This window comes from Harpia harpyja, chromosome 1 (assembly GCF_026419915.1).
Source record: "Harpia harpyja isolate bHarHar1 chromosome 1, bHarHar1 primary haplotype, whole genome shotgun sequence".
Taxonomy (NCBI): Eukaryota; Metazoa; Chordata; class Aves; order Accipitriformes; family Accipitridae; genus Harpia; species Harpia harpyja.
The window spans coordinates 89,386,124-89,400,937 of record NC_068940.1 but is presented as its reverse complement, the minus strand read 5'-3'; the positions used below and the strand labels follow the sequence as shown (position 1 = coordinate 89,400,937).

Sequence of the window (14,814 nt, the reverse complement as noted above, 5' to 3'; positions counted from 1 at the left end):
TAGAAACACAAACAGTTCTGTTCTCTCGATGGCCCATCGGAGAACAGGAGGATACACAGAGGCTCAGATCGCAGCCCACAGAGCAACTCACTGCTCATGAAAGCAAGGCCACAGCTACTGAGCTTGCAGAGCCATGCTTAGCACTTGCAAGAAAAGGCCACAGATGGTTAATTCAGAATTAAGCAGCCAAGAATGTTGATAAACAGGTTTATTGTAAGAGAGTACGTCTCTGATATTTGTGTCCTATTTACGTTGAACCCCAGTGGAAAACCGCAAAGGAGAGTCTGTATTAAGAAAAACTAAATAAATAAGAAAACCAGGGATATATCTGAAAGTACTTTTATGGACTCACCTAAGGTTTCATTGTGATTTAAAACAGATGAAATCTAAAAAGTTAAACAACTCTAAACTAAAGAGCATGATTCTTCAAGGATTATATAACAATTATTTCCTGACATTTAATATACTCCTTTTAAAAAGGGGCTTAAAAAAAAAAGAAAAAAAAGACAAAGTTAATAAGCGGTGCATGCAGCTCTGCTTCAGGAAGCTGAATGGCAGTCAGTCCACTGATTTTCTTAATCAGAAGAAACATGCTCTTTCCTTCAGACTGTTCTTTCATTTGTCTTGCGCTTTGCGCAGTATTACAGTGACAACCATCGCTTCTGCTGGATGAAAGAGCAACCCAGGATATTACCACTAGGAGTATAAAAGATAAAAATGAAGAAAAAAAAAAAAAACAACCTTTCAGTCTCTAAACATCTTTGTTTCCTGCTTTAGGTGCTGTTCAAATCTCTCTGAATGTCTTGCCCTCTCCATTCGCTTTCCTTCAATTGACAAGGCGATTTAGCACAATTTGACTAACAGTCTATACAGAATCTTCTTTCCGCTGTTCATTCGCTCTCCTCATTTACTGGGCCTCTTGACACAGAAACCAAACATGCCAACATACTTTTTTCTCTTAATACTGTTCCTTCTCTCAGTCTTTGCCAATTCCCCCAGCATAGTGAACATGTGGTGTTATGACTACAGAGTACTTTATTATTTGCTATATTATAGCAAAGAATAATACCATGAAATGTTTTTGCCATCACATCCATATTCACAACTCCCATGCCTATGTACCTCGCTCATTCTTCTTTCCAAATTGCAGCTGGAGGAAGGCAGAAAGGTAACAGCTTTGGATTTCAAAGAGAAATGAGCATACCCAACACGGTCCTAGGATCAACATCATAAATTGGCTGGGAAAGGACAGGCGGAGACTAGCATGAACCTGCATTTCTTATGGGTCTTTAGTTTGGGGCAAGCAGAAGCAGCCTGTTTTGTGCCAGATTGCTTATATGCTGTAACAGGAGCAGCAAGCAAGTCTCCTTTCTCCATTCCTGCCTCTCTGGACAGTGTTAGAAGTGCCTTATGGCTCCTGACCATGAAAAGACAAGAAGCTCAGAAGCATCTGCCATGTCTGCCCTGCAGCCTGAAGCTGAGTGTTGTCAAAGTCTGATGGGTCACTACCATCGCTGATGGGTGGTACCAAGCCAATGCCAGCGCCACGCAGCAGGGACCCACACGTAGCTGCAGGTGCCACAGGGGTAACCTCCATGTCAGGGAAACCCCCAGCATCTCCATCCACTACCAAAGATAGCTCAACAGTGCTCAGCTCCCCCCTTAAGCAGAAGGGCTTCATTCTCCTAAATACTTTCACGTAGGTGACAGACTCACTCACTCTCCTCCCCATTTCTGCATACAATACCTTATACCCCCATCTTGTGGGCTTGAACTGCTCTAACAGTTAAAGAAATACTTTAGTGCAGATGGGGGAGGGGGAGGGTAGAAAATGAAAAAGCAATACACACTGCCTGTTGAGAAGAAGGAACAGAAGATATCCTACTCATCTCTGAGGGGACACAAAGGGACACTATTGTGAGCTTTTGGAGGCCAGCTCTTTTTTGGATAGAAGGTACTTCTGTCTTTACAAGGTCTTTGAAAGGAAAATTAAATATTTGCTATAATATTTTAAAAACACTGCAACCGTATAAAAGGTCTTCATATTGTAATCCAGAAATTTTTCTTGCATTCTTCAATTAGTTTTAAATAAAATTGCTTTGAGTTTTGTATTGTAGTTAATCAACAGTATTTCTGAGGTTAATGAAAATTCCCTTTGCTGCCAACGTACAAAAAAGTCTAAATGCCTGTTCTCAGAACAAAAATGCTACAAGCTAAGTATATAAGAACTAGATTATAAAAAAGCCCCACCATACACAGTCACCCTGTCATTCCCAACCAAGTGTAGCCAATTTGTGCCAATTAGCACATTGTGCATAGCACAATTCATCTGGCCATTCACTGGGCTGCCAAAGAAATTCTGGGTGGCGGTTTGCATTAAAGCTTATCAGCAACGCTGACAAGGGATGCCTGTGCATCAGCAAACACCTTCTAAACCATGCAGCAGTTTGGCTGCTGTTTCTACCTGTCAGCCACTTTTCAGTGAGCTGTTATCAGGAGGGAGAACACTTAATCACAGCTCTGCAACAGCTAATATTAAAGGAGACAGCAGAATGATATCTGGCAAGTTAAAGTCAGCTGAAGTTATCACCCTTTCCCTCATGGCCACACTGTTCCCCAGACCAGTGTGGGATAGTTTTAATCTATTGCTGTAAGACAACCACAGTATTTGTTTTCTCCCATTTCAATTGCCTTTTGCATGAAAGGCTGGGGCTTAGCCAAGAATGAGTTTGCAGAATTTGGGCTTGCTAATGCAGGATCTGATTCCCCAATCCATAATTTAACTTACACTGAATATTTACTACAAAAGTATCCTTATAAAACATATTAGAGAAGCAAAATTTCTAGGCAGCACCATGTTCTGAAAAATATTCACCATATTATTTACTTAGCTAAAAATTGCTCTTGGATGCACCAAAGACCTCTTAATACAGAAAGATCTTAAATATAACATGTTACAGAGATATTCAAATGAGAGATGCAATCCTTCAGGGGCTGTGGTCCTCAGACATACTGCTTTTACTGATGCATTTTACAGATTTTCAGAAGGCTTCAATTTGCTCCTTTTAAAAAAAGGAAAAAAACATGATCTAGAACTCATTTTCCTTCAAGAACTTCACAGAAATTTATGATAGCAAAAATGCCTGTGAATTGCTACCTTTTTCCTTCCTTCACTACTATCTCAAGACTGTAAGCCTGATCTTCCCCTCAAACCCCATTTTTCCACTAATATTTTCAAGACATTACTGCATCAACAGCCGGACAAAGGCACCCTTGAGAGGTGTGAACAACTACAGACAGGGAGCTGGGGTCAAACTCTTTGATAAATCGGTCTGAGCAAGAATACTCTGACACACACACAGAATTGCAAAATTCGTTTTCTTTTTGAATCCATTAGCAGATCTGAATAAATTAGTTTTGAGAAACACAGCACATTCTTACTGACCACAAAAAAATACATTGAAATGCAATCTAAAGGTACTCCCGGAGCTGTATAGAAATGAAATAGCTTCTTACAGCAATATTTACACCAGCACACTGGATTGACAGAAAACTAGAGATAAATTTTCAAATCACAGCACCCACACAATCTGAATTCAGTAGCTTCACTGCTCAGCATAAGCACAGTCAAAGCGTGCCAAGGCTGTGACTAAAGGATGAGGGTCCACATCTGGAAAGCGGGGCCATGCCAGTGTTACACATCCTGTCTGGGGTTGATCTCTGCATCCTGCAGCAGCGGCGTTACGGGGCTCAGCTGCCCTCATACCCTACAGCCCTTCCACAGCCGACAGCGGTTTGCTTTGATTTGTTCGCAGTGAAGCCAAAAGAGATGGAGGAAGCTGTTCTATCCTGGCAGAAGACAAGCTTTTCTGATTATCTCGTCCTCAACAAAACCCAACTGACTGAGGATAGCGCTGCAGCAGTGATGACTAACCTGGACAGCTGTAACTCTTCTGCTTGCTACAAAGAACCAAAGAATTGCTATGAGAAACAGCACAGTGGCTCAACATATACAAGCATCCCAAAGAAGAGCAAGATTAATTTTAAATAAGACTAAATATTTAAACAAATGTAATGTTGAAGCAATAAAACAGACAATAAGCAAAACCGAATATATGTTAACATATACCTGTATAAACTTGTGCCACACCGTGCCACAACACTGCACCCAGAGCTCTTCAATTTTTATTAATTTTGTTTGGTAGCTATGTCATATAGAAAGCAACACACACAAACTCAGGAACCCTCCAAAACAGCATTTCACCACAATAAAAAGAAAACTTTAAGTTTAACCAGAGCTTAAAGTGTTCCCTTTGACACTAAACAAGGTATGTCTATGCCATTCGGACAGGCCACAGCAGCATGGGGTTCAGCTGGAAGATGAAGGCACTGAAATTCAGGTCTGTGCACCGAGGTCCCGGCATGGGCGAGCAGCTGGGCCCTGCTCCAGTCGGCACCAGGGGCTGAGCTCTGCACCGCCGCACGTGCCGGGACATTTCACTCGTGTGCAAGTCTGTAGCTAACAGGAGCAGGAGGAAAAGGAGGTATTGACTTGTTCTTTTATCTGCCAAATGTAAGAGCTGTGCAGTGTGAAGGATTCACATGCATGCAACTCCTTCCCGTCATAAGGGGATCCTGAGCACGTATCACCCATCCTCATGGAGAGTGCTATAGGATACCAAGTGCTGCGGGACACAGACTCCCCTTTCCCCCTTACCTTTGGGGCTCTGCATTAGGATGTACATACCCCGCTAGGACAAGAGGTGGGACAGGGAGGCCTCTTGTCCCAGGCAGTGCCCCAGCGATCACAACCCAGCTCCTGGAACAGAACAGTTACTGATGGCGAAGGATGCACCTTCAGTACAGCATCAAGGGAGACCGTCTAGCCCAGCTCTACACAAACTTTCCCGAGGTGAGAAACCGCGGTTCAAATTCTGCTGTGAGCAGGGCAGAGAATGGATTTGAAATTGGATCTCTTCCCTCTAATATTTTACTTATCAAGCTAAGGACATTCTCTGACTTTCAGTCTGTGGGTCAGTGAAATGTAACGACATGCATTAAAAGGAATTATTTTTAAAGCACATCAATACAATAGCCGTGGAACAGTATCACCAGTGCTTCAGAAGAAAAGCCCACACCAATATTCACATCTTTTATTCATATATTTTAGTGAGACTAAAAGCTCACATACTTTAAGATTCACATAAGATACAGAACGACACTAAAAAAAAAAGTACTAATGTAATGGTGGTGGAGAAGGAGGACTGCTCACTTAAACCAAACTACATATTCACCAATCACGCAAAAGATTTTGGTTTCGCTTTTCTTGTATTTGCATGGCAAGTGCTGCCTCTTTGGGCATAAAACTCATCCCAAGAGACTGCACATAGCATCCCACTGCTTTCTGCCTCAGCCAGCAGCACAAACCAGCACTGCAAAGCAGAAAGCAGGCTCCCACCCAGGACACTCCACGTGATGCTAATGCCCTTCCTGTTCATGATCATCTTCCTGCTTTGGGGGACATAAGGAGGTAGCAACTGTGTAGTTACCAAAATATTTATCTTCAGATTTCTAATCTGTTTTTAAACATAGGATGGGCCTAAGGCTGGACCTGAAGTACTTAACAGTTTTCCTACTATAAATGAGGATGTGTCTGAGCTAGCTACTGTATTTTTCAACTGCATTTGAGAATGTTTCCCACTACGTACTATCAAAAAAGCTGCTAGTTCTAGATGAAGAGGCTAGAATAACTCCAGAGAGCATTTCTGCTGTCTGAGAGAAGGCTCAATGTGATTTTGAGTGAACAGTCAGTCACTATAAAAATGTTTTTAATAGTGTGCTGGGCTACTCAGGTCCAAGCCACATGCAAGAGGTACAGCCCCTAGGAATTTCAATTATCAGCCATAGATTACACTATCTGTGGCAAGCATGCAAGCAGCGCTGAGTTTTACTTATCCATTGCAGCCCATTAATTTGATGAATCTGACTCAATGACTCAGGGATTCCTAGGGAGAATGAGTCCTGAATAAAGTCAGAAAACTACAACTTCACCTAGGTAAAACACACAGAAGAGTAATAGGCAGAAATAAGCTCCCAGCAAGTTGTTTTGTTTGGGGTTTTGGTGTTTGGGGTTTTTTTTTTGCTATCATCTAAAGTACCTTTAAATGATGGAGATCTGGCATTATTTACTAATTCAGTTGTTAATTTAAGAATTTTGCTAGACTGCACCCCTAAGAGCAAATACTTGTGCAAAAACATAGCACTGTAAAAACAGAGTTTTATTTTGAATGAGGTTCTTGCAATGCTAATCCATGATTTCCACTTTAGGATTAAATCCTTCCTATGCAGAACCCCTTATTATTAACACTCACAAACTGCACCTCAGATGCCCATAAATACCCATTAGGAGATGACACCTTTCAGAAAAAGCACATAAAAGCTGTGCTCCAGAAATAATACTTATTTCTTGTGACCCTGCAGATGGAATTGAAGTTACTGATTTTGACCTCTGATGATCACTGTAGTGCACGATAACATTAGCAGAGGTATTCACGGCTAGAGCACTCTACCAAGACAAACAGTTCCCAGTGCAGTGTTTCCCCTGTTCTCACAACGCACATTTCTCACCCTGTCTGCCAGAATCCAGATTTGTTTTAGTTACAAGACCATCTGCTTTTTGAAAGGCTTTTTTTTTTTTTTGATGACAGATGGATGAGGTTCAAATTCTTGTTGTAACCAGCAATGAATTTTTACAATTCATTGTGTCTGCTGCTTACTGTCTTGCTTTAATTACTTGAAAGGAAGAACTCTCATGGGGGGAGGAGTTTTCCAAATACATAAAATTTTTAAACCAAAATAAGCATATAAAATACATTTCTGATGCTTTAACTACAAATAGTCTAGCTCCAGGTTTGTAACCTAGTTCTGTAATCCTGTATTGGCTCAGGTTTCTCTTTCATGTCCCAGAATAAAGGGATGTGGAAGCAGAGGGAGTACTTTAAGGGGCTATCTACAGTGTTATAAGCGTCATATTTTTCCCTGCAGAGTCTCACAATATCATCTGGTTCTTTCAAAGTCTTAGTTCTTGAAGTCTGGTGTTTGCAGAAGAGCCACACTTACTTTTAAAAAGCTCACAAAAAAACAATAGACTTCTAGCCCTTAATATTTAAGGAATAAAAACTTTAAAAGTTGGTAGACAGATTTATGGGTTTTGCTTAAATTCTTTCATATTTTAAAAACCTCCCCATTTTTATTTCATATTTAATATCTGTTTTGGAGTGACAAGCTTGGAATAGCAAATAAACCTCCATGATACCACTAAAATATAGTAAAAGAGTCCCCACTAATACTGTGCTGCCAAGCTGGCAAGCCTCGATCCGCAAGCCATAAATTATACATCCACTAGCCACGAGCACCCCCCTACATACCTCAGGAGGAGGGAGACGTCGGGAAGTACTTCACTGGGAATGGTGGAATTTGGGGGCCTCATCACTGACCGCGGCTGTATCAGGTTTGCACCCTGACTCCAAACCAACATTGCTATGTTGCCCTCAGCCTCAGCACTGCTTTGCTTATTGCCTCACGGTCAGGGACTGGGATTAACCACCAGCCCCTGCCCCACCACAGCTCCCCTACCAGTCATTCACATAGCCCCAAAACGGGATGCACGCTTGGATTAGGGAAAGCTTCAGGCAGCTGAAGAGCCCCACGTCGGCTACTCCACTATAACAGGAGACCAAAGCTGTGTGCGAATGGGGATGGAGAGGAGGGGAGCCAAAGAACAAATTATTGAGCAAAGTGCTAAACAATCCTCTAGCCTACATCCCTAGGTTATGCCGCAGACGCATTCCATCTGTGAAAATATTTCACAGTGAACTACATGTCACGTTCATATTAATTTCTTAACAGTAAATAAGTGCTGCCCATCCAGCTGCAGGCACCAGCCTCACCGTGCGCCTGCCGTGCCCTCACAGCCAGCGTACCAGCCTTGCAAACATGCACTGCTGAGAAGGGTCACGCCTGTATCTCGAACCAGGCACAAACGCTACAGAAATATCAAGCCCAGATCAACAACATTTGGAATCTCTGTCCTTTATTATTCATTCGCTATGGAGCCTTTGTAGGCTTCAGTCTTGGTTTCAATGAAGCAGCTGTTTCAAGAAAAGGAGAAAAAAAAATGGAGGAAAGGAGAAACTCTAAGGAGTAGGGGGAAGCCTGACAGCAGATATAGAAGTGTAATCCAAGAAAAAAATATCTAACAGGTTTTTTGCTCCAGTTGCTTCTTGATTTCCCAGAAAAACCAAAAGCAGATGTTTTAATTTACTGTTCCCATAGTACAGTTTAGTATGCCTTCATCTATTTCCTGATGTTATTCCCATTTTTCCCTCTCACTTACTAATAAAAGGAATGAAAGATCACAAATAATATAGACGGGGAAAAGTGACAGCCAAGGCATTTTTCATCATGTTAAAAATAATTTTCAAGACAAAGTCCCTACTAAACATGTTCTCCTCTGAGAGTAAATATAATAAGCTACTCCTTAAAATCAGTACAGTCTAGATGGTGCCAAGCCTTCTAAAACTACCTGGTTTGGGTTGGGTCTAAAAGAAAGCACATTTTATTTACACAAGTATTTTCTAGCACAGCCATGATGATTGTTCAACACTCAGATCCACTACGTTGTACACTGGAGCTATGACCATGTTTCACACATTCTTTTTAAGCCTTGATTAATTTAACAGAAAAAGGGTAGGCGAGAAGGAATCTCTGTATTGAAGACATTTCTCCTAAAGTCATATTGGATCCAAAATAGTCATGATTTTATATCACAGGAGCAATTTATTTAAAATTAAGATAGCAATAAAAGTGGTACAGAGAAAAGTATTTGAATAGCACTGACAAACTTCACTGGTGTAACATTTTCCCCATGTTATAAGTCTCATCATAAAAATCCCAGCACTGAATGTTTTTTTTCTCTTTTTGAATGCTGGGATATGCCAAAGATTAATTTGAAAAGAAAACACCCACAGACGTTACCGAATGATACCTGCTGCATTTTACAATGTTGTCTGCCTATGGATCACTCTACTCCATCACATGTTCTCCTGTACCTGAGCGGCACCAATAGGCCTGCATTCTGGTCCTTGCACCTCACCAGATATTTTAAAGAAAAAAGCTGGTAAATAATTTCTCCCCCCCAACACTCAAAGGCCAAATAATCTCTAGATACCTCAGCAATGGCCCGGTTCATGGCAGAAACCGGGAGGGAGCTGCAGCTAAGACTCCCAGTGTTCAGCAGAGGTTAAGTGATGCTACTGACCTCTCCCAAGCTGTGGCCAACATTAGCAGCTTCATAGCAGGTCCCTGGGTCCTCCTGAAAACCAAAAATCTGCAGAAATATTTCAGCCTCAGAGGTAGGTGAAAGGCTTAGGAGAAAAAACAAAAACAAACAACAAACAAACAAACAAACAAAACCCCAAAACCACAACCAACCAAACAGAAAACCCAGAGAGAAGGTGGTATGCTGACACAAAACTGGGAGGGAGCTTTGAGGGAAAAAGAAAAGACTTTGCTAGGAATAAACACCCTGCAGAGGAGGGTCAGCCATGCAGGATGGGATGTTTCCCATTCCCCTGAAAATGGTGATAGATACAGGGGGAACAAAACACCTCAGCAGAAAAACACGGAGGTGAGGAGTTGGTCCCAGGTTCAATCGACTGACACATGATGTTACCAAATATGAGGCCTCAGTCTGATTTGGGCAGAAGGCCCCATACATGACAACAGACTCTCACAAATTTCAACCTTGCAGGGACAGCAAACACCAACTGATCATCAGCTGGTGGATGTTGAGCAAATAAAACTTCCTCACAGAAGCAGTAAGAAATCTGTCTATCCTGATACAGGACTCATCCCCCATGTCCTTACATTAATGGGATAGACTTAAGCTTCAGATTATGGAAAAGTCCAATATGTTTCCCTAGTCATGCCCCCCACTGCTAAAAACATGTGTTCTTCTACAGTTCTCACTGGAAGAATTATCCATCCTCCTCAAGTTCATGAGGGACCAAGATTCATCCTCTCCCATTACAGAGGAAAGTAAACATCCTTCTCGGAAGAAGAAATCAGGTGGTCAGCGTCGAAGATAGCTTTGCAGCTAATGAGGAATAAAGATGAAATTAACCAGTTCTTTGAGATACTACCCCAGTAGAGGACTGGCAGGGTTAAAAGACAATGTTCCTCTCTTCCACAGAGGGTCCTGTAAGTCCTCCTGAATAAAACAAGTGAAAAAAGAAGATAACACTTCAGCAGCTCTTGGCAAGGTGGTAGGAATCAACACCCAGCTGGGTGAGACCCCTGCTTCTCAGGCTATGTGCTGTGAGCAGTTTTTATCTTAAGATGCACCTGCCTTGAAAATGGGTATAGGCTCATTACCCACAGAGAAGCATAATGATCTGGGACTAACCATGAGGCATCGTGCATTTATTGCATTAATGTTGCCCAAGTCATGCCCACAGCAAGCGCTGAGCCCAGAATCTCAGGACAACATGATGGTAGAAAGTGTCCTTATTGGGATTTCAGTGGAAGACACAGCATTTCCACAGCTTGGGGAGGCAGGAGATGCTTGGAGGCATCTCAGAGAGCAAATAAATTTAAGTGTCCAACTAAAATAGACATCTTTACGTTCTCATGAAAAATGTACTAGGGCAGTGGTGAGAGCTACAGAACCGAGGCTACAGTAGGAGGTAAATGAATCTGCTCCAGCATGGAAAAAATAAGGAGGAACACAGGCCTCTTCGTCACAGCTGTGTCCAACATGTCACAATCCAGGAGCTCCTAAGAACTACATCTTGGAGCACAAAATAAGGTAAAAAGGGTCTTTTAGTACTCATTTTTACATACCATCTGCCTCTCTCAAGACCTTGCAGTCTTCAGAAGAATCACTTCACAGATTTTATTAAATAAATAAATAAATAAATAAAATATATATATACACACACACACAAATGACCACAGAGATAGGGAAATGCTCTCAGTGCCAAGTCTTGACTTGCCAGGTCCAAGAAGGAATCCAGACTGACCAAGTAAACATGTTCACATATATATATATATATACACTTCTTTATTAATTTTTTAAAAAACAGGGTAGGGCTTAAAAAGATCAGCAAATTGAGCATTTGCTCAGGATGCAGTTTCCTCCCATACAATACAATCACCTCACGAGAATATCTGCAATACAAAGGATGGGCAAAGTTTACAGTCATCCCTGAAAGGAAGGAAGGAAATTAATAAAAAGGAGGGAAGGGCTGATAGAGAAGTTCCATACAACTAGGATGTTCCCTCTTGATTAACATCCAAAGAAAGGTGAAAGCAGAAAAGAAATGGAGAAACCACACACGCCCAGACACACACAAAAGAACAAGGAGAGAAAACAGTCCTGAGAACAAAGGCAAAAATCTGTAAAGTAAAAGAATTCTGACTCATTCAAATGACCGAGAGAAAGTGAAAATCACATATCAGGCACATCTGTTTTGCTTATGCACACAGGCACAGGAAAGGCAGGGTGCAAGTGCCTTATGCACACTGTCAAGGAAAGCCCATTTCCGAGTTGGGCACTTACAATACAAACACCCCATGTGAATACGTATGTAGAGATAAAGACTCAGAAGGAAAACCTGAAGTGAAAAATATCATGCAATCCAGGAACACGCACACACACACACACACACACTCCCCACCACCCCCAGGAAAAACAACAGATTTGAAAAACAGCAGTGAAAACAAAACCACCTTCTGAACATGCAAGTTTGTTAAGTGATGAGCATTTAATGCAACTAGCCAAATACATGTAGTCGATGTCCATAGCAGCAAGTGTAACAGCAATAAATAGCAATAAACAATCACAAGATTCCCTTTAACCTCCTCATTTTTACAGGATTCTCCAAGTACAAGCCTGGGAGTGGTGCAGGGGAGAGAAAGGTATAGTAGTGTCAGGTTGATGAAGCTCGAGCTGCTCGACAGCCTTCACCCCCAACTACCCAGCTACTGCAGTGGCTTCTTTTCAGCTCCCCAAAATCATCATACTGGGCTGAAGCAAAACTCCAGCTCAGTGCTGGAAATCCACACAGTTTTGGCCGAGGCTGGGGAACAGCCTTGTGCTGCAGCCCCACCCCCCCACATAACCATTTCCATTTTGAGATTAGGTTGCCTAAAATGGACTTATTTCATTTGGTATAACCAATTTGGTTAAAACCAGTTATTTGCATAAACAAGAATCAACCTACAGTGAATGCAATGCCAGTCATGGCTGGACGTGAACCAAGTGACCCCCCCCAAAAAATCTACTGCTAGAAAGCACTCACACATAAAAGCACCATTAAAAACAACCATAAGGCAAATTTCTACTGAATTGAACACACCCTATTCTAAATAAAATAAATTAAGTGAACAATCAACTGTGGAAAGAGTTTAAAAAAAAAAATCTGAAAAAGATGTGCTTAAAGCAGATACTAAAGGTTGGAGTGGCACTAACCAGATTTACAGGGAAAGACCGAGACAGCACCTTCCCAGACCCACTTCAAAGCTTTGCTGTCTCCCAGCTTGAGTTAACAGCACAATCCAAAAGGGGAGGTCACTTGCAAGTATTAAACCTACTTAAAAAAAAAAAAGTAGTACTTCAGATTCAAAGGTGTCTTGCACAGACTCAGAGCCTGGCCCTCAGAACTACAAACACAGCAGTAAGGTGAATTTAAACTCAGTTTATCTACAGGCAGCCAATAATGAATGCAAAGCACGATGAACAGAAACAGCTTCAAACATTTGAGCTAACAGTGGTGGTTCAGTCTCATGAAACCTGGTGACAAAGTAACTCCACTAATCAGATCTCAAGATGAAAAGAGCAGGGGTTGCAGCCACCGCCTACCCAAGAGGCAGGTAAGAGTGCAATCCCTCCAGCGGCACAGAGAGCAACCATGGTCCTCAACATGTTTATTCCCTGAACAGGACATGATCAGAAGTTAAAGTGCCTGTTACCAGCATATTGGTGGTGCTCTGCTGACAATGATTTCACAAGCAGCTGCACATCAACGTGGCTGACACAACAATTCACACTGCTTCACAGCAACAGCAATCACCCACCACCACTGCGAGTCCTCCCAAAGAAGCTGCCCCAACGTACCACCCCTCAGGCAGCAGAACAACAGGCCACAGTCAGTGCTATGAAGATCTACCAAAATTTAACAAAAGAACTTACTAGCCCTGATTGTGCAGACAGACCCCTGGCCCATGTAGTCTCCATTCCAGGGGAAAGGCAGGACAACAGGCTCAGACTGTCCTCTGAATTCATGGGCCTCTAGACAGAAAAGCCGCTCCCTCTCAAACATCTTCTCCCAAACAAGATGACAGGACAAGATGGGAAATAACTGGTTAACAGCATGACTTTGAAAGATCATTTCCTGAGAACCAGACTGGTTTTCAAAATCAGCAGCATCTTCCCCCATTAATTCAGACACTGACAATGGATGTCAATCACTGCATAAATGAGCTGGCATTTGCTAAAGCAACTACAGTAGTAGACCAAAAATGCAGGTATTTGGCCTCAGGGAATTCAGAGAATCAAAATGCATTCTTGTCAGAGTCTAAATTAAATGCAAAGGGCAACAGTCCATCAGTAATCTACAAGCTTCCTAAACGAAAGGTCCAAGGAACCGTCCCAGCATCAGCCTGCATTATCTACATAAAACGGGGTAATTTCTTCTCAGCTCTGCCTAGCACATTCAGGCTCCAGACTGTCCAAGAGGATTCAGCTGGACTGTTCTTTGTTGTACAAAACCAAGAGACAATATTTCTTCATTTCAGATACATCTCTCCTTCCTGCTCATACATACAGTTAAAGCAAACTGTAAGATGCCAATCAGTACTTTAATTGTCCTCCTCCTTGGACATACAGCCCAGCTGGATTAATTCCTAGAGATTCCCCTTAGACCCATGGGACTTCTTGCCAGGGCTATTAGGATAAGGATCCAGGTCCAGAAGTCCACAACTCTGTCTAACAGCTGATAAACATCCGTAAACCCACAACCACTGACACATAAATATCTAGATTTATTCCCAAAAATGAGAATCATAAGCAGTGTTTGCTGTGGCTCAGCAAGACTCCCTAGCAGACATAATAATCTATACACTGATAAAAATCATAAAGCATGGCCCAGTTCCAATTCAGGCACTGAAAACAGCCAAATGCCGTTCTTAGAGGGTCAAACAGGAGGTCCCAGCTACCCACCAAACCTTAGTTTTGCAAGAGGGAAATGATTCAAATGGAGTACCACATGGAGAGTAATTATTCCATAACAGGTAGCATCACCTAACAAATTTTAGCAAGACATGGAAGGTGTGATGGGGCTTACAGTGCATGAAGGAAATCAACACCGTTCGTGGCAGAAAAAACAACAGTTTTCCAGAAACTTGTTATTTTTAAAAGAAGGGAGCAAGAGGACATTTCAGACACACCTCCTCTAACCTACCTTCCCCACCCCACTGCTTACCTTTTGTACGAAAAACGGGACGATGGAGGGACAACTCACATCTTAGTAAACACCTCCAAATCCTATTAACTCTGCCTCTATATCCTTCCCATCCATCAAACACATAACCACCTCTCCAGAGGAAACTGTCTCCCAAGCACATCAGAAATAAAACACACATGCATCCATCACTACCCAGCAGACCTTCTTCCAATGTACATGAAGCCAGGCGAGCATGGCAAGATGCACAAGAAGGGGCCGACGAAAGCAGCCCACGTCACCAGGCTTGTCA

The 14,814-nt window shown here is 42.1% G+C and overlaps 1 protein-coding gene across 1 annotated transcript in view; it reads right to left on the bottom strand.

Moving 5' to 3' along the window:
• The window catches only part of KIAA1217 (KIAA1217 ortholog), a 377,603-nt gene that overhangs the window by 346,054 nt on the left and 16,735 nt on the right, over positions 1–14,814 (bottom strand). The gene's annotated exons all lie outside the window — the stretch shown is intronic.